Source organism: Micrasema longulum, unplaced genomic scaffold, assembly GCF_059751315.1.
Source record: "Micrasema longulum isolate JH-2025_06_02 unplaced genomic scaffold, ASM5975131v1 h1tg000663l, whole genome shotgun sequence".
NCBI lineage: Eukaryota > Metazoa > Arthropoda > Insecta > Trichoptera > Brachycentridae > Micrasema > Micrasema longulum.
The window spans coordinates 278585-299219 of record NW_028277859.1 but is presented as its reverse complement, the minus strand read 5'-3'; the positions used below and the strand labels follow the sequence as shown (position 1 = coordinate 299219).

At 30.7% G+C, this 20635-nt stretch overlaps 1 protein-coding gene across 2 annotated transcripts in view; it reads left to right on the top strand.

Moving 5' to 3' along the window:
- The window catches only part of Exn (Ephexin), a 94815-nt gene that overhangs the window by 29859 nt on the left and 44321 nt on the right, over positions 1-20635 (top strand). Inside the window, exon 2 of one of the 2 annotated variants that reach the window (XM_088229332.1) lies at positions 8489-8524. The exons of the other annotated variant lie outside the window; for it this stretch is intronic. The gene's annotated coding sequence lies outside the window, so the exon portion shown is untranslated. The remainder of the gene's footprint in view (positions 1-8488; positions 8525-20635) is intronic. 2 annotated transcript variants of the gene reach the window in all.

The window sequence follows — 20635 nt, the reverse complement described above, 5'->3', positions numbered from 1 at the left end:
TCAAAGCTTTAAAAAATTTAAAGGAAAGAAAATTGTTGGAGAAATAATGCGTTGAAAGAATAAGAATGCTTTGAATGCGATTATCTCAGAACTTGTTTTAATGACTCGAACTAACTTGTTTTAACTTGTTTTTTTTTGCATTCTGTTAGTAAATCCTCGATATTATCTATCAAAAATGAAATGAATAGTCTTCCTCGTACCTAGTTATTGGAAAATATCACTGTAACACGGCACAAACAAAACACAACTTAAAAATCATCCATTTCCACAGATTTTATATCAGCATAGAAGTTTAACATTGAAATGTTCATCGAAACGGATAAAAACAATAACTCAACTTAAAAATCCTGAAAAAAATAATTAGCATCCTTTATTCCCTTTTCCCTCTCACCGAAAAGTCCAAGTATCTCCTGGCTGTACTGATAGGGCCTTATTAGATTTCCTTATACCAGGCTTATATTAAAAAATAACCATACCCGGTTTAACTATTTATAACCGATATAAAAAAAAGCCTACTTATAAAAATATTTATTACCTAGAATAACAATCCACAGGTTATTTCATGCTTAATTTTTTTAAATAGTCAACTCTGATATGTGCGCGTGCGCAGTAACTTTAATAACAACTTAAACAAACGTCAAAGTCAAATCGAGACTACTGTCAGTTTAATCGTGAACAAACATGGAGAAAACCGTTAGAAAAAGAAATCAAAGTTAGAAATAAGAGGAGAAGTTAAAAACGAATTCTATAGTTTATTTGTTTCTTTTTTATCACAATTAATTGAAACACATACACACATATTATATTTCAGATATTATTTAAACAAATAATTAGTTATTATTTGAATCGCATTAAGAAAGTCGCAGGACTTCAAAATTGTTTAAAATTGAAAAAAAAACTGATAAACTATCCATTTTTATTACCGAAAAATATGACTTTTGACATATCGCGTGCTTATTCCAGCGTTATACCACATAATGTGCAGGTATAAGTTTCTATGGTCGCTATCCCAGACTTATACCGAGTTTAACTCTATGCGAGGTTTATAAGTAATACTTTTTGCTATACCATCATTATTCTATCACTATTCTCAAGCTTAACCTTATACCCGATTTACAAGTAAGGCCCATAATGTTGCACGCTGATTATGTACGTTAAAAATAGTAATTTGATTTGTCGGTCCGAATACGTTAAGTTGTAAGGCATCATCTTCGGCCATTTGTTTTGTACTTACAAAGATACCAGTTTACCTTAAAGTTGCGTCACCGATATTTATTACAAATAACTGACGTCAAGTATTGAGACAGGCACCTTATACTCTAACACATTCCGGCCATCAATAATACTTCGTAATTACATTATTTTCTACGGTATTGCCACGTCCGCAATTGCCTTTTGTTCTTATGTTAATGCTGAAATTTTCAGCGCTCCTTTATCGACAGAGTTAAGTATTGAAATGTGTAATTATTTTTTATTTATAATGTGTTGTTATATCATATCTTCGTTAATTTTATAGTATTTAACACTTAACTAAATACTTTTAAAATAAGTATGTCATCTTCTTTCGAAGAAAAATATTTTTAGACAAAATTTTCCTAATAAGAATTTTTTTCCACCCTTTAGTAATTTTACTAAGAGGGCTTTTTTGGCATCCCCAATAAATAAAAATATCCATATAAACATACAAACTGAAGAAAAGCAACATAGTTTTTCATAAGAAAACATAATATCATAGGCACCTTTTTCAAATAGTGTTTTCAGTAATTCATTTATAAGCGAAAATTCTTATAAGTTCGACTAAAAGTTGTAAACAAGAGGAAATAACATGAAAAATTATGAACAAATGAATAACTTGTTAGTTACAATAAAATAAACTGATTTTTAATATTGTCTTCTGCACCAAAGTGTTTCAGTAACCTTAATCAGTGAAATAAACAAAGAGAAAAGCGGATACAAAATTATATTTCCTTCGGTCCAATTTCTGATAAATTTATACTTTTGCATCCGCTCTTCTGTTTGTTCAGTTTTATAACAGCACTTTAAATATGAATCGTTTTGTTGTATTTTTTTTCCTTATAAACGAGAAACCTGCCTTGGAACTTTAATGTAATATTTTTAATCGCCAATTTTACAGTTTCTGTTATAACACTTACCAGAACAGATTATCCATATAATTTCTTTCGTGAAGGTTAAGAATCTTATGCAATTCTATTAAAAAGTACGTCGATTGATTCCACTATTTTCATCGTATCGAAATTACGTCCGAAAAAGCTTATAAAATTGGTAACAAAAATGCCGAACCTTTTTGAGAGGCCAATATTTAGGTCTACTCATTTATAGCGCTTACGATATGCTTTTGACTGGTTGAAATGATCACTTTTACTGTGTAACATTCACTATTCTGCCAAAGTTTAAACATCTATATTTATTTCATCTGACCGTTTTAATTGCCGCGGGTTTTAACATCCTACCAGTTACACCCATACAAAAAAATCGATGTTTTTTGACAGTAAGCGAGTTACTCGTTTTAAATTTCATGTATCGCGATTTGAATCGAATTTAACTCTACTACTTTCATTGTCCATTTCACTGTGAGTTTGGTTAATGTGAAGTGCCTTTGTCGGATATTGTCATTCTTCCTCATGACCATATTGCTAACACAAATGGTAGCAAAAACTGTGTTTACTTGAATCAAATTCAGTTACAAAAGTCTATGTCCATTACATTATTTTTATAAGTTTATTAACTTCAAATTACGTTATTATTATCACTATTTTTGATTTTTTAACTCCGACGCCCTTCATACAAGTCACCAAATGATAAAATTTTTAATCATGCTCTTAGCATCGCTTATTGAAAGGTATACTACATCTAAAAGTATATGGCAGAGATTCAGCAAAATGAGAACTCTCGGAAGCCGAGAGTTCTACACAATAGCCAGGCACTTTAAAGACCTGGACTTGGAGGGTGAGAACTCTATTCACGGGGACCCGTCACAATAGGTCTTCACAGGTCGCAGTGACGTCAGGAGCTTGTATAGAACTTACCCTAACCTTTGAGAATAAGAAAAACCACACCGATTTCATCAAGTCACAGTGAAAGGATTTCTTTCATCTGTTGATTTTCATCCAATGAAGGGCATATTACCTACTTCTGGATTACCTTCTTTCAGCACAAAGATGCTAAGATACTAACTCTTGCAGTAGGCAGCTTTTCTCGTTCGACAACGAGCAACTTTTCCGTGTATGAGGGCACCGCCAAGAAGACTTATGTTCTCAGATGCGGTGTGCGGTATGTGGTAGGCAAGCTGATGATTTTCATGAAGCAGAGCTAAAACCTTTTTTGAAGTAATAATGTTTATCATTCGTTAGCATAAATCCATGAGAAATTGAAGGCCAATCCTTTTTGATGAAAACCCCAATTCGACGGTTTTTTGCCTTTAGATGTAAGTCCGGTATACTGTCGGATAGAGCACTCCCATCTTGCATGTTTGTATTGTATATTGTACTGGACTGACGTAAGCCAGCCTTTAATATTAATGTCTTGTCTTATTTAATTGTATATTCGTCAGGTCAAACATTAGCATTGAGCGTAACGATATTACCGTGTTGGACTACTTATTACTTCTCTACTCGAGTCTGAAGTCACACTACAGTCGCCAATGGCCTCAGGTGTGTTGACTTACGTCAGAAAGTAGGCATTAACACTACATCAAATTTTCTATGCTGAGATTTTTTATAATGTATAAATAAAATGAACAGGAGACATGAAGATCCAAAGGTGACGCTGACACCGGTGAGTTAGCCTCTGTTTATACATCCTTTTTCACCCTCATTAATCTCCATTGAATTTAATCCTATTTAGTTAACTTTTCCGCTGACCAGAGGGTCTTCCAGGACCGCAATTAAATTTAAAAGTTATTTTTAATGGTCTATACAGTAAAATCGAATTTTCTGCATAAAAATATACAGTGAAATCGTATTTTCTGTATCAAAATGTAAATATTTATATAATATGAAAATTTAAAGTATATTCCTTGACAACCTGTGTTTTAATATGTTTCAAAAATTGTTTTAGAAAATTTGATTTTACTTTATAGACAACGCTGCGATTGGTATACAAATTCAGTGCCCTATGCACCGTTAGGTGCCGAAAGGGAATGATGATAATAATAAGGAAGGTCGTTTTTTTCAACTATAAAACTGAGCAAAAAAATTTAAAAATATATTTTTTAGTATCATATTATCAGCGCTATGAATTTTTTAAAGTTTTGAAATTACTCCACCCGTGACGTCCCAAGTTTTCGTCGGTAAATTCTGCTGACTAGTGAGTTGGCTTTCCAAAAACCGGAAAATCTATCACAACTCTTTTATTGGTTGATTTGAAAGAACTCATGGCGTATTTTAAAATAGTTTTTTTTTTGTTGATGCATTTTCGAGAAGCTTTGCCGCGTTCAGTGAAATGCTCTAATTTTTACTGCGTCTGAAAAAACATTTTTTGTATTCAATTTCCCGATTGTTTCTGAACTTTTTTATTAAAGATAACTCCATTGTAAAAGGGGCTAAGAACTATGATTGTTGGGTTTTCGGATTTTCTCAATATAATTTTTCGCACCAAATCAGCCTTAGGATGGATTACCAAAAAAAAAATCGCACCAAATAGACCAGACAGGTGCTCAAATTATAGTCAGTGATGAATTACATCATAGAGAATACGCAGACTTGAGATAAATCACTTTTTTTCGTATTCTCATCCGGAATTGAACCTGGAAACTTTCGTGTGTCTGTCAAGCGTTTGAGCCATTACACCGCAGAGGCAAATGGTAGACGAAAGAATGGTAAAACAGATGTATATGGCAAGAATGGACGGTTACTTAGGACGAGGACGACCAAGGAAGACGTGGCATGATCACATAAACCAAAATCTTAAGTCTGGTCATGTCAAATTGCATAATTTCCTCTCCAAGCACAAGAGTCAGTCTCTTTTTTGGAGAGTTACAGTGAAAACATTGACTAGATGTGTAATAAGATATTTATAGAATTTTTAAAAAACATGTACCTTTTATGCAATTTATTAATAAAAAAAATAATTTTAAAAAAAAATGGTCCTGGCTGTCAAGTTTGATGTAGAAAGAGTACTTTATAGAACAATAAAAGGTGATTATTCAAAAATTATTGAAAAAATATTTTTCATTTTCATATAAAAATTTAACAAAAAAGTAGGATAACACATTTTTACAGAACATTTTAAAAACTATTACCTTTTTTCTAACGAAAACGCAAAAATGATTTAAGCAATGTTACTTCTCAATAAATATATGTATAATACGTAAATAAATCTGTAATTTTTAAATATTTGTAAATGAAAAATTATCAATAGAATATATTATATTGTGATGGAAAATTTTGAGCAAAAAAATTATAAAATTAAATTAAAAGCTTCGTGTTCTAAACCAGACGTTAAAAATACCTTTAGATTTTCTATTAATATGAATCCCCAAATTACAAAAAGTTAGCTGCCGCTTGAAACTTGTCGGCAATTCTGGCAAAAAAAGCATTTATTTCGCCATATTGTTATCATGATAGCCACATAATATTGATCTTATTTCGCGAAAATACGTTTAGCATATTAAATCAGTGTTACATTGTCTTAATTCCAGTTGCGTAGTTTTTGATTAACACGTCAAAGTATTTCAGAGAATTTGTAAGTTTAAATTCATCAAATTATTTTTTCAATGCAAGAATATCACTTTGAGAGATCATGATTCTGACAATTACTTATTTTTTTCTACTTACTTAAATGTCTGTGTCCTATATTAATACACATTATGCAATTCAAGTTTTTTATTTTACTATACCTGTAATGTTTTAATTTTTTTGTTGTACTAATCCAGTCTTTATATCAACAACAACAAACCATCACGACGTTTCTCCTTAGGGGTAAGCAGAGATGATGATAGAACGCCATATCACTATGTCTTTGCATACAGCCCTCGCTTCCTCTTCATTCATACATTTTATTCACACTGGCATGGCGTGGCGCGGCGCTGCGTCGTAAATACCTATATAGATGTTTCTATGGGTAATGATAATGAAATGATTAATAATGAAAAATGCATTTCGCTTCGCTCTCACAAATAATAATTATATTGCGCACATGATTCATTTGACCTCATAAATAATAGGAGCTTTTGACACAATACGTTATGTATAATTTTAACATGTATGTATATGTATATATATATATACATACATATATATATTGTTATGTGTAATTTTGATATGTATGTGTATTTATATATATATATATAATTCCCATGCACCAAATGGCACATAGGGCACTGTATTGGTACATCAACGTATCTTGATATTTTTTATTTCAAGAAGGTAATATGATCAGACTAACGCTTAAGGTCCAGGGACTATGAAATATTCACTATTCACTCCTTATCTGACGTGCATAGCCTAAACCGCCGCAACTCACGTTTTGTCGTTTTTGTGTTTTATTTATTTATTATACTTTTACAATGTTTGTATTATTTTTATTTTTTTTCCCTCACTGGGGTGTCCCGTGCCGAGGGAAACATTTTACAATAAGTGAACATGTTATTTTACATAGTTAACATAATAAGATAATAGAAACGTCATTAATCTAATTAACCTAATTATCATCTGATTGTTCATCATTGATTCGTAATAAACGTTTAAATAAGCGTTTAAATAAATAATAGTGAATCCAACTCTTTTTTCGCTACGACAACTGGAAGGTTGTAAATTGAATAGTTACCCATGCAGTAAATAAGCCCATAAATGATTAAAATACTAACTACAACGCGATTAAAAAAAAAAATATTTTTAGCTTGATTATGTTGAATATGTTTACTAGTGACGGTGTGTTATTTGTGTATAAACAGCACGTGTTTTTTTTTTCATTATAATTTTACATATTTATAAACTATAACTCGGTAGTCAGATGGCAGAAGGGACCATCTGTAATTTTCAAAAATGTTCAGGAGAACTGAAATGCGTCTCAATTTCAAGACTTTAATCCACAAACCAAAATATTTTAGTGTTGTTTTTCAATAATAAATTACCATTCTAAATGACGCTGATTTTTTTTCCTGCGTGTATTTACTGAAATATTAATTAAAACTTTTGAAAACTTAAACATAGACAAAAATACAGATGGTCCCTTCTGCCATCTGACTACCGAACTATTATATTGATTTATACTATCGTATTGTTAACTCGAGACAAGATCTGGACTTTTTTGGTGTAAGTCTTAATAGTTTTTAAATTCACTAAGATGGAACGGATTTGTCTTGAGGTAGTAATTTTTTTTTTTTTTGTCCTAGCTTTAATTTTATTTAGTTGTATTTTATTTTTTTAGTGCTTGTATTTATTATAAGAAATTGTATGTACCATCGTTAGAATGGACTGCATAAGTCGGTCAAATAAATAAACTGATATGTTCAACTATAACCATGTATTTTTTTTTAATGTGCGTTTTAATTCAAACTGCTTATACTAAAAAAATATATCTGCTATCAGTTTTCTCTATAAACCATCTAAAACGCATTAAACTTTATGAAATACTGCAGACTATAATAATTACCAAATGTAATTTCTTTTACAGTATCAAGTTTTAATGGGAACTACACTTTAAATAGTTTGGGCAACTTTTTTTCTGCTGTAACTGATGCGAATTTGAAAAACCCTTTTTTTATTTTTTTTAATGACGCATTTTTCTCGCAATATATTGTCGTCATCTTAGCCTTATGATGATTTTTTTAGTTGAATTTTTTGTCAATATCATTGCGTTTTACTTGTTTAAAAAGTTTAGGGGTTGCGCGGTAGTTCTGAATTTATAATTTCATTAATTTATTATTCCCTTTCCGCACCTAAAAGTTTTTACCAACCGCAACATATCTTGATCATTTTTGTCACATGAAAATAAAATGATCAGTGAAAGTAACCAGGACTTTGAAATATTCTAGTGTGAAAACACCTTTTTAAATCAATATTTCATGTCAGGAATCGAATTCTCGAGTCTCGACCTCTTGCATGGTAAAATGGTTTAGTATACCGACTATAGTCGGCAACAAAGCCCATTAACATAAAGAATATTTTTAAACAGGCGTTTTCTTAACTGAAAAACATAATTATTTGTTTTCTTTTGTTTGATAATATTTTAATGCATAAAGTAATATTGACATTAAACTTATTATATCTAGATTAACCGAAATATACTCATTTTCTTTTACTTGTATTTTAATGAGCAATAAAATTTACGAGTGTAAATGATGTAAACATTTTTTTCTTTCAACGGCTTCCCTCTTGCCAAGTTATTTTACACACATTTTAGCAACTGATAAACATTTGAATTGATAAACGGTTTGTTTCTTTGAATCTGGTGCAACAAAACACACTTATGTCATAATTCAATACAATTACTTTATTTTAATAGTAAATTTTTGTCTTGTTCACAGATTTTTTATCATTTTTCCAACCTCTTTTACATCTGGGTAAGTTTACAGTCTTAATGTTTTATTTCCTCAAAGTTAACTATCTTAATAATAAATAATTAAAAATATTGAAGTTAACTGGAGTTCCGCGGTTAGTGTTACGGACTCACAAATCAGAGGTCCGAGGTTCAAACCCCATTCTACGACAACATTTTCTATATGTGGGTTTAGGTAAACAATAAGAAAACAAATTTAAAAAAATGAAAACAAATTATCAATTATTTCAATTTAAAAAAAATACCAATAAGGCTTTATAATACTCGTCTCCCAATACGTAAAATAAGTAAAACACACATAATATTAATTTTCAGTAAAATTATCCGCCATAAGTACATATCTACTTGTTAGATTTTCACCGTACCTTTATGAATTTATTTTGTAACGCGCTTTTCTTGTTTCGGTTTCTTTGAAAAGTAGGAATTTAAAGGTTTTTTTCATGTACATTTATGTTGAATCAATAATTTATTTGTGATACGCTTCAGTAAACAATATATTTAATACTATGAAATTAAGAAACTATGGCGAAAGGTAGACAATATTTCATTGAAGTTATTTCAATGACAGCAACCATAAAAAACTGTAATTTTAAGCTCATCGTAAATATGAGATTTGTGTTATTATTTATTAAAATTCTGTGTAGCTATCAATCAATGTTTGAGTTATTTACTATAAAACTTCACAGTTTTTTTCTATAAAATTTCTTGTTAAAGTATCGTCCTTTCACTTTTATCTAATCACGTCTTTATCGAATTCGTACATCGTGTAATTAATTATCGAGATCCACGATTTAGGTACGCCATGAAACGTGATGAAACAACTCTAGAAAGGATCAGATAGATGTTAAACGGAATTTGCTAGCGAAGAAAGTTGGCAGAATTGCGAAACATGTCATAAACTGGAATGAAATCAAAAGTTGCCGTTTAATTTTAAAAAGTATTATTGTTTACACTACAATAGCCCAAAGGACCCTAAAAAAAAAAAACATCATATATAAAAATATATATATATCATTCTTCTGTACATGTGTATGTCACTGAAATCGTCAATAGCTCGACCGATTTTGATGAAATTTTTAGTTTGTGTTTGAGTGGGTCCCCGAATGGTTTAGATTCACAATTGGACCCGGTAAGTGAAATGGAAAAGATTGAAACGACAAACTCAATGTCAAATGTCACTTAGTATATAGTTTATCGAAAATTCGAATATAGAAAAAGCGTTTGCTGAACCAGCTAATAGCATGCAAGCCGACGTTCGGGCAGGACGTTTGTCGGGTCCGCTAGTATTTAATAAATCCCTTACACCTGTAATTAACCCGGATGCCATAATGTCTGTCCATTATATTTATTTGTTTTTGCTTTTTCTTCTATTGTTTCGTTTCTAGTTTTATATTACTGTATAATACTATGACGAAGAAGTTTTATATTGGATATAAAAAAAGAAAATTGGATATAAAAATGAAAGTTGGATATAAAAAATGAAAATTGGATATAAAAAAAGAAAATTGGAAATAAAAAATTAAAGTTGGAAATAAAAAATGTTTTCTTGCACGCGGCAAAAATTAGAGTATTTAATTGCACGACGAAGTTTCTCGAAAATGTACGAAAAAAATGGTTTTAATAAAAACTACTTTGAAAGTCACAAGTTTTCGTGAACAATAATCAACCAATTATAGCGTTATGTGTTGTGTTTCCGGTTTCCGGGTAGCTTTTTAAGGCTTAGTTTATTTTGACAGCACCGGGTTGTACTTTTGAATGCCATCACAAATCACCGACGACAGCTACTCGCGACCTCACGGGCGGAGTAATTTCAAAATTACTAAACATTAAAAAATCATAGCGATGATGATACGATACAAAAAAAATAATTTAAAGTTTTTAGCTTACTTTGATAGTCTTTTAACAAATATATATATTGTGCTCGCAGTTAATCGGTAAAATTCCAAATATTATGTGACGCGTTTCGTCTGGTTAGGACATTATCAAAGGACGTTTGATAACATCACATTATACACTCTTATATATATTTTTTTAAATATAAGTACAATTTAATCCAATAGTATTTTATTTTGGATACCTCACCAAATTTTTAATATATATACTTTAAAAACCGCTGAACTGCCTCATTGCCTTTTTTGCTTATTTATTTATTTATAACATATGTTTTTGACTTAAAAAAAAATTGAATCTTGAAATAGGGCACGCATAAACTTATGTTTGGTTTAATACTATCAATACGCATATATTTAAATTATAAGTTATTTAACACATATTCTGAACCTTCGGTTTGCATTTTGATATTTGTTTTTATTTATAAATGTTTTTTTTCCATTTTATTTATATATATGTATGAGCCAATTACAACAGTTATATGAAGAAACTAAACAACAAGAACATTGAAACTACCTAGCAAAGACAAACAAGGGCACTAAAATAAAGGCATACGATATATTCATAAACACAATCAACATATAAGACTTCGAGCTAACCCATGCCAATCCATCTTCATCCCACACTGTGTTAATGGCGAAGTGATATACAAAACGAAGATTGATAAATAGCAGATTTTGACTTCTGGTGACACAGAAATTGATTGCAACGGAGATGGGACATCACTAATAGCATTTTTTTATTTTTTTTTATTCATAAATTTCATAAAAAGTACATGTTTTTATAAAATTCTAAACATATCTACTTTTACACATCTAGTAAATGTTATCACTGTAACTCTCCAAAAAAAGAGACTAACTCTTGTGCTTGGAAAGTGACTTACACTGTTTTAGTTGTTTATTTATAAGGGTTTATATAATTTTAAATACGAATACAGAAAAAAGAAAAAAAACAACATATATATAAAGAAAAAAAAACATAAAACTATAATACATTTATACTAATTAAAATTTAATGTTGTTTTTACACGAGTTCTAAAAATTTCTTTAAATTTATTTATTGATATATTATTTTTAATAATTTTTAGTTCATTACGAAGATTATTATAATTTTTTACACCTTTAAATACAAAGCTATTTTGACCATGGCTCGTATGGAATTTAGGAATTTTAATATTATGTTGGTCTCTGAGTGACTTATTTATTTCAAATTCTTTTATTTTTTCTTTTTTATATTTGTATAATAAAATTTATTTTATAAAGTGTCTACTGTATGAACCTTAAATATTTTAAAAAGATTTTCCGTATTGAATGTTGAGGATTTCTTTAAAATTACTTTAATAATTAATCTTTTTACTTCTCGATTAGATTAAGTTGTCATTGTCTCGTAACACTGTGTTTAAAATGGACTAAGTCCGTAAATTAATGAAAATAAATCAATTGCGGTTTAGAATTACAGCGCAATGCCTGGCTTGAAAAAAATGACTTTTTTTTAAATATGTCTGGAATCAAACCCAAAATTATCGTGCAGGCCTCAATACTTTATTTAAAAAACTTTTATTAAAATAAATATTTGAAAGGCTCAGAACACCTACCTACCTAAGAAATCTTTATAATATATTTTTTGCGCTAGGGGCAAGGTGAAATATGATGATGGCATAGTACGTCTTTATTTTATAATGTTTTTTTTTTTTAATATGAGGTAACATCATTGTATACAATGACATGCTTTGAAGGTACATTTAGGAACTTGTGTATATTATATTTAATAATCGTGATGGAATGCGTTACCTCGTCGGCACTAAGAAATAAATTTTTTTCATTAAAAATTCTATACGTATCTACTTTTACACATCTAGTAAATGTTATCACTGTAACTCTCCAAAAAATATACTAACTCTTGTGCTTGAAGAGTGACTTACACTGTTGTAGTTGTTTATTATAAGAATTTATATTATTTTAAATACGAGTACATGAGAAAAACATAGGATATATAAAGAAGAAACATAAAACAAATTAACACTATTACTTAGACAAATATGTTACAAATAAACACATCCGTTATACATTTTTGTTTATTCATCTTGCCTTCATGTTGTGTAGCAAATAATTGTATGAAATAAGTACCAGTAAGGAAATTCAATGCCAGTAAGGAAGTTCAGAAAATTGGATATAAAACATGGTTTCTTACGCGCGGTAAAAGTTAGAGCATTTAATAGTGCGGCGAAGTTTCTCTAAAATGTACGAAAACAATATTAAAAATGATTTTGATAAAAATGCTACTTTGAACGACGTCACTAGGTCTCTGAAATCAACTAATGACGGAGTGTTGTAATACATTTCCGGTTAATAGGAAGCCAACCCACCGATCGGGACAACTCTCAGTAGAGAACTTCAGGCGTCACAGGCGGAGTAATTTCAATATCATAGCGCTGATAATTCTTAAAGGTGGGGGCCAGTGCTATACAAGCCCCTGACGTCACTGCGACCTGTGAAGATATATTATGACGTAGCACTGATAATACGATACATGTTTTTTAAATTTTGGCTTAGTTTGATAGTATTTTCACAAATAATAATAAATAAAAAACCACTGAACTTCCTCATTCGGTACTCTATGTTCTATTTGGTATGGATAGCGAAATGATGATGATGATAGGGTAGCCTCCGTGGTGTAGTGGTCAAGACGCTTGACACGCACGGAAGGTTCCGGGTTCGATTCCCGGTGAGAACACAAAAATTAAAATGTGATTTTTCTCAAGCCTGGGTGTTCTGTGATGTAATTCACCACTGTAATTGGGCCTCCTGGCCTGTTGTGGTGCAAAAATAAAATAAAATAAAAGAATAAAAATACGATGATATTATTCGACAAATCTTTTAACGTAGATGGAGAACCTCTCTGAGAAAATAACGCGTAAGCCTGTGCATTTACAAAGTTTATAACTAGTCAAAGCCTGATTTAAGTCTGTGTGGCATTCACTATTCTACCAACGTTTAGATATTCATGTATAGTAATAAAAAATGTATTTTTTCTAAAAAAAAAAAAAAATTCAAAAATTAAGTTATAATGTCAGAATCATTAAAATATTTTATTAATTATTACATATTATGTTACGCCGAATTCATTGTCAGCTTGTACCAAAAACACTTACCGCTATTTAATTTATTTTGAACCTTCAAATACGAGTGTAACAATGGATACTGTCTAGCACTATTCTCACCCCTATTTTAAAGTAAATATAGTTGTGATTACTGTATTTTATCCCCTAAAGATTTATGTTCTTTGGTATGTGGTGTGCCACAGTATAATAAACAGTGTGAGAAGTTAGAGGAGATTTTTTTAGTAAAAAAAATACTTAATAAAAGACAAAACTCCTCGTCCTTGAAGGTTTCAATCGTGAAATAGTACCTTGTTCTTATAAATTATAACATATTACTTAATATACAGCAATTAAAAACTTTATGTTTTAATTTTAAAATACTTATTTCTTCATATGTACGCTTTTCGCTTCATGCTTTTTACCATTTAATGTTTTTGTTGACCTACACCGTATTACAAATAACATCTCGAACTGGCATTATGCAAAGAATACTCGTCTCTACACTGAAGCATAAATTTATAAATAGCTGTGATTTTCCATACCCACCTCACGCCGAGGTGCGAGGATTTGAATTTCGTCCGAAAAGAGGACATTTTGCGTATTTTATGTAGAAATGGCGACATTTTACAGTTAGAGTCGTATAAAACCCCGAGCAAAAATAAACATCCTCGCGAGATCGTCGACCCCGCGCTGCCTGCTCCAGCGGCGTGGTACTGAGTAGGTACTTTTTGGACCTACTCACATTATTGTTCGAACCTGGCAACCTACACACGTTCGCCAAATAATTGTTATGATACGTAACATAGTAATACAGTATTATGATGTGAATTGATGAGCTCTGAGCTAATATTACAATCAAACGGTAATAGTTGAGGTTATAATTTGCAAACACGGCTCGTTCAAATATACTTGAATTCGAACGAGCCGTGTTTGCAAAAAAACCCCTCAGTTTTAGCTATTTTTTGGATAGTCGATATATTTTGTCTGTGTACGCGTGGATGTAGAATATAGTAGTTTTGTGTGTGAAATGAATTTTCAGACATTTTTTAGACTAGTATGGTTGCACCATAAACGGGTGTTTGTATTTTACATTTGATGATGGCAACATCCATGTTCATAAAAGTATTTCAACTTTGGTAGAGAAAATTCGAGTTGACTATAAATCGACAAACGGTGGTTTTTTGTTATTTTATTGTACTTTTATAATATAAATAATAAAGGTGTACATAAATTAAATATAAACTTAAACACGTAGTGCTTAAAACTTTCTGAACATTTGTTAACTATCTCTGTATATTAACTCTTCTTTGTTTTTTTTCACATGTAAAAATATATTTTTTAAAGTATATTGTTATGTGTCCTCGGCACGGGTAACCCCAGTGAGGTCACTTTATTTGTTTATAATGAAAAAATGAATAAGTAAATAAATAGCCAGCGCTGTGAAACAAAGAGGCAATACATAAATAAAATACCTACCTATTTCACAATAAATCAAAATATCTTAGTGAATGCCAAAGTTTTTACACTGACTAGAGTAAAATTGAGTAGAGTCTTCCGGTGACCTTAGATGCGCAGTAAAAATAATTTTGTTAAACTGTAACATGTGTCATTTTAAACACACTTTACCAAATCGGCAAAATCCCGAACATTGCCGAATTAACACAGACAGAAAAATTGCTCCTACGGAAAACTCTCAATTTTACTTTACTTAATATTTGCGGTACATTTTCTACTTGTCATCAAATTTATTTTCTGGTCTTTGTGTCGGTTTGTTTTTATTATTAAAGCTTAAATTAATACTTCCAAAATATTGCAATACAATATTTATACTATGTTTTAGTAAAATTTATTGTACTTTACTTAATTTTTTTAGATCGTGTATTTATTTATACCATGACTTTAAATAAAAAGGAGTTCGGTTTGAATACAAAACCATTAACATTGCTACTTATATTTATGGACTTTTTGCTACTTAAACATGAATAATTTATGTATATGAAACTTTGCATTCCTCCAGAGTTTAATGTTTAAAATTATGCATATATTGTAGTGAAAGCGTTTTCATTCAGCACACTTACGTTGATTTGACTTTAATTAGATACGCCGTTTTTTAATAGCACACCGATATTAATTTATTTTAGACTTCGCATTTTTGTATTATTAGTTATTGACATTCCAAAAAGCAACTAGCCAGTGTACAGTATGCATACATAATATATGGATGCACGGTAAAACTTGTCAATTTTCTTAACAAGACAAGTTGAATATATGTAGAATTATTATTATCTCGACACTTCATCACTACGGGCATTTACTGTTGGTGTGTTGTGGTTGTCCCGATGAATATTCATAACTCAATTATTATTCTGTCATGTAAATTTGTGATCGAAAATCATAACAGCATTTTTTAACTTTTGACGCCATTACATATTCGTTCATGCGCAATTCCTTCTTGAAATTATGTACGCATTTTCTGATTTATGCGAGCTTTTGTTAGTTAAACTTTTTCATCGGTTAACTGTTCTGACATAAAAAATTAACCATTCATTTATATGTAGGGATTCCTTGGCATTCACACAAGAATAAACCTACTCCTCATGTTCAAAATCTAATGAGCGCAGCTGTTATCCCTTTAAGACCGTATATATCGCTAGCCCAAAGCAAGAGTGAGATATCTCTGAACAACATGACTTTGAGGCGTGCAAAGGGTCTATCTGAATCAAATTATTTGAAGTAAATTCTAAATACTATATTTTTACATAGGTTAACTATCTAACTTCAATATTTTATTATTTAAAAATATTCGTTTATTTAATTTATTTGCATATCTGCATGTGTATCTCAAAATCCGAAATTTCGGGTTTGTCTCACTGTTGCTTCGGGCTAGTGATATGTTCAAACGAACACTGTCTTTGCCTTTTTATTTTCCCTTAATAAATCCAACAACTGTCCGGTTTTTGTTTTCAGATTACTAGTAATCTTCTCTATGGCTACTATTTTTGTCCGCTAGGTTGCAATTCGTTATTCCGCCTAAAATGGCATTCACATTTTGACAGTAAGACTCTCGTTAGAGCACCTGATTCCTTATATCATTATTTGCGTTATTTAAGATCACATGCCAACTGGCCTGTGGCCTAATATGCTTAAACTGGTGTGTTTTTTATAATTTTTTTCATTATTATTGTTATTTTTTTTATTTATTTTAATGAATTTTAGTATATATTTGCAACTGGTATTTATTTACCCTATATAACCTAGTGTATGTTCAAACTAACATGGTAATAACGTCTAAACTAAAAGCAAAAAAAAAAAACGAAAATTTTCTAACAATTTTCTTATATCAAATATTTTTCACAGCTGCTAGATTTAATTCGGGTGTCAGGGGTTAAGAATAGCGTTAAAAGATATTCTGAAAAATGGGTGTATCATAAAATAATGTATTTTTGGAAAATACGTTTTAAAAGTTTATTGTGCTGATAAGGTACTAATGTACCAACTTAATATAAGTGCGTACAACTGAACACCTTCTCCTCTCTTTATAGTATAGTTTAAATTATTTTTTATATATTTTTATTTTTTTAATCTTTGTTTTTAATTTTTGTATAAAATTGTATGATTCAATATATCCATGTATTTATAATTTTCTCAAACTGAACTGTTTGGGTAGGTAGGAAGAAATTGCCTTAAGGCAATATGCCCGCCCTTATATGTATAAATATTGTATATGTATGTGTCAAATAAATAAAACATGTACACATTATTGTTTGAAAAATTAAAAAATACCGTATATTCTTGTATTATGAATTATCGTCGTGTAGTATCGTTTTTGAGTTCCCTCCTGAAAATTTTCTGACTCGTATAATAATAAATCTTTTTTATCTTTTGATGCCAATCTCTAGCTTTACTTCCATATATTTTTTCATTAATTATGAAGATATCAAATTAAAATAAATATTGTTTATATCAATAGTATGTATCAAGCTCAAATACATGATTTATATTTTCACCGCGTTGTAATTGAATCATCATATAACTAGTCATTTATTATAATTATTATGTGTTTATATTTAGCTACCGGTTAACCCGCATTGCATACTTCATTTAGCGGTGTAAAACAATATCACAAATATTTTTGTTTTTTATCAGATTAGATGGGAAAAGGCTACAAATTTCTGTCATTAACTGAAATTACAGGTAAAGGGAAAACGTGACATCGTTCGTTTCTTCCGTATGCCGTTCAATTTTATGCATGACCATATTATTGAATGCTAGCGTTCGCTGTGTAGATATGTAGACGGTGATATTGTACTGTGTACGCGCCTCCATTTCTTCAAGTTTAGTTAAATACTAATTAACTCTGTGCATCTGGTACTTATTTTCCAATTCCCAGATGTATTAAAGTGATTACTCTCGCTTCAGTTCGCCGTCAAAATTCCAATTTATAAGGCAACTGAACTTGACCGCCATTTCACCAAATTAGCCGCCGAAAGAGAATCATGAACCGCCATGTTGGAAAGTAAACCAAGTTCACGCCGCGCCGTTCTCCGATCATGTAATAAAAATATCAAGTTTTAAATATTTTATTTCAAACTTTGTTTTTGTTAAGTTACGGATGTAATGCTAGAGTAAATTGAAGTAAGATTGATATCAAATCTAAAGTAATAACAGTTTAAAATTTTGAAAGTTGGGTAGCGTTGCAAATACGATACATAATGTACTACTTTGAAAAAATAGCCTTTTAAAGGATAAATATTTAAAAATTTACAACCCTTTTTATTATTCTGTATTTTATTATAGTAAAAGAGCCTGTATATTTTACAAAAATGCAACAAAAAACACATTTTAAAGACCTTGTATGACGATATGTTGTAGACATTATTTGACGAATTTGTGCTTTATTGATAAAAATATCACAGCAGTAGTAAAACATCCTTTTTTTCTAAATGTTTAAGCTGCACGAATAAAAATATATGACCTGCTGACAATGTTACCCCAGTGTTGGTATTCTGAATCTTCTCTATCCCCTAGAGAGTGGTTAATTTGGGATTTTTTTTGCATGCATCTAAACTTTGCTTAATTTATGGCCACACTGATGATTAAACGTCAAACAAATACGAACACGTGGAACTAAAGTTGCACTTGCAAACACTTAATTAGGTTGAATTGACCAAACTGTATTGGTTTTTTCCTGTTTTTAAACAGTTTTATACATCATATGACGTTTAATCCATTTGCCATTTTATGAAGTAATGTGTCATCGCATTAACAAAATAAAAATCCCCAAATTTACCACATTTTTGGGGTAGAGAAGCTTCAGAATACCACCTTAGCTGACTCTTCATATCATAGTAATTGAGTATTTTTTAATTTATTAGTAACTAATAAATTCCAATCCAAAAATCGTCGATTTGAAATGGCGGGTTTAATTAATTAACAACTCTTCTATTTTACTTTCGATCATTTATGAATGACATTTCAAGATCTGAAGATAATATCTAATCAATTCTTTGTCTGACAGCTACAAAAAATATATTTGCACTTTTATTTCTATTAGACATTGTTTCCTTTTGAATATCGGTGATAAAATGATTACAATCATCTTTCACCATTACTTTTTACAATACTTAGATGATTGTAGAAAGCCATCTTGTTCTCCGGCTTGTGATACTAAAATACGATAATTATTTACCATCCAAAATATAACAACGTCTAATTCAAATCATTGTATTTGGGCACGGTAGATATATATATTTTCAAACGTGTAATTGAGTAATTTATGTTACCAGTGAATTATTATAAATATCTAATATTATGTTGGCAGAGCATGCAAGTGGGTTATTGACGTTATACTCGTATTATATTAGATACTTATGATTTGAGTAGGCAGGTAAATCAATCGGTGGAATAATACATTCGCGAAGCCTGAATACCGTTGACTGTAGCATGTTATTTGAAGACAACTTTGATTTTTGTGTGAAAACTTGAATCAAACTTTATTGGTAGTTTTGTCGGCATAAAATATTACGCTAAATGTATATTTATTGACAGAGGTCGTGTTAATGATGCTTTTCATTCGTAACCATCAAGTTCAAACACAAAAATAATCACACGTTACAAATATGAAAAAATTTAAACTATTTTCGGTAATTTCTCCTTCCTACCCTTTTCCGCACCCTTTAGTACAAATTATGGCACTGCATTAGTGATATTTTTGTTCCATAAAACATTCATTAGATTCTTTCATCAGCTTATTCTTTAAATTCTTTAGATTCATTAGATTCTTTCTTCAACTTATTTTTTAACATGGTTTTATATTAATATGACGATTTGTCAAAAATGCCTTTGGTCGCTTAGTTTGTAGCGGGTGGTCTCGAGGGGAGTGCCAGGAGAGGCGAGGCAGGAGGAGGCCATAACAGCCGAAGGCCGCAGTGGCTGGCACAAGTGTCGCGGGTCCTCTCCGCTCCCCCCTGCCGCCTCCCTTCCACATTCACACCCCGCTGCCTCCTTCCCCCTTTCGTCTCTTCGGCTCCTGATCAAGAAATTTCAATTTGACGCACTACGCGTCGTACTTTTGTGACGTCACACCGTCGCGTCGTATCGGCGTTGTTAGTAAAACACAACCGCACGATGAGTGTATTGGAACCAGCTATAAGCTACACACTATCCATTATCCACTCATCATATAATACAAAATATACAATAATTCAATTTAAAAAAAAAAATGTTTTTGTTTATTTTAATGACAAAGTCGGGCACTGCAGGCATCTACCTAGGCTGGTATTTTAAACGCTTTTGTATCGCGTATTTATGTGCAAGCGTAAAAGAAAATAATATTGTGTCCAAGGGCCTCAATTATGAACGCTCTCTTCATCGGTTCACATTAAGACGGTATAAAGTAACATCGATATTTGTGTACAAAAATGTGTATATTTGTATGAAAAATCAAGGTATCTTCATCGGTAACCTGTAATTGAACATGCTTAGAAAAAAAAATTGTAAACATATTCTATTTTTCATACAGAAAACTTACTTTGTTAATAAACTTTGGGATACATTTAAACTTTCCATTAGAATTCGGGCCCTGTCCTAATAATGTATCCTGAACCACTCGCGGCACGAGAAAAC